The sequence below is a fragment of the Cebus imitator genome, unplaced genomic scaffold (genome assembly GCF_001604975.1).
Source record: "Cebus imitator isolate Cc_AM_T3 unplaced genomic scaffold, Cebus_imitator-1.0 Scaffold102, whole genome shotgun sequence".
NCBI lineage: Eukaryota > Metazoa > Chordata > Mammalia > Primates > Cebidae > Cebus > Cebus imitator.
This window is the reverse complement of record NW_016107417.1, coordinates 3,261,864-3,262,882: the sequence shown is the minus strand read 5'-3', so window position 1 is coordinate 3,262,882 and position 1,019 is coordinate 3,261,864. Positions and strand designations below refer to the sequence as shown.

General features: G+C 49.0%; 1 protein-coding gene across 1 annotated transcript in view; it reads left to right on the top strand.

Annotated features, from left to right (window-relative positions):
• The window catches only part of LOC108310162 (non-structural maintenance of chromosomes element 4 homolog A-like), a 7,327-nt gene that overhangs the window by 4,881 nt on the left and 1,427 nt on the right, over positions 1 to 1,019 (top strand).

Below are 1,019 nucleotides of genomic sequence, written 5' to 3'. Positions count from 1 at the left end.
ACCAGGATGGTCTCGATCTCTTGACCTCGTGATCCACCCGCCTCGGCCTCCCACAGTGCTGGGATTACAGGTTTGAGCCACCGCGCCCGGCCTGGGGTTTTACTCTTGCTGCCCAGGCTGGAGTGCAATGGTGTGATCTTAGCTCACCGCAACCTACAACACCCAGTTTCAAGCAATTCTCCTGACTCAGACTCCCGAGTAGCTGGGACTACAGGCATGTGCCCCGACACCCAGCTAATTTTGTATTTTTAGTACAGATGGGGTTTCTCCATGTTGGTCAGGCTGGTCTCAAACTCCCGACCTCAGGTGATCCACCCACCTCAGCCTCCCAAGTATTTATTTTGTTAGAGACAGATTTTACTCTGTTGCCCAGGCTGGAGTGCAGAGGTATAATCGTAGTTCATCGCAGCCTCGAACTCCTGGGCTCAAAAATTCCTCCCAAATTTTAATTTTTTTTTTTTTTTGAGACGGAGTCTTGCTGTTGCCCACACTGGAGTGCAGTGGTGCGATCTCAGCTCACTGCAACCTCCGCCTCCCAGGTTCAAGAGATTCGCCTGCTTCAGCCTCCCGAGTAGCTGAGACTACAGGCGCACACCAGGGCGCCTGACTAATTTTTGTGTTGTTAGTAGAGACCGGGTTTCACCATGTTAGCCAGGATAGTCTCGATCTTCTGACCTTGTGATCTGTCCGCCTTAGCCTCCCAAAGTGCTGGGATTACAGGCATGAGCCACCACACCCAGCCTCAAATTTTAATTTTTAACATTTTTTTGTAATGATGGGAATCTCATTATATTGCCTAGGCTGGTCTCGAACTCCTGGGCTCAGGTGATCCTCCCGCTTCAGCCAAATACATCCTGGGCCAGGTGCAGTGGCTGTTGAGATTACAGGTGAAAGCCACCGTACCTGGCCCAGGATGTATTTGTTAGCATCCTGGGGTTTTTTTAATTCAACATAGGTTTTTAGGAGTCACCCATGTTGAATGTATCAGGAGGTCTTTTTTTTTTTTTTTTTTTTTTTTT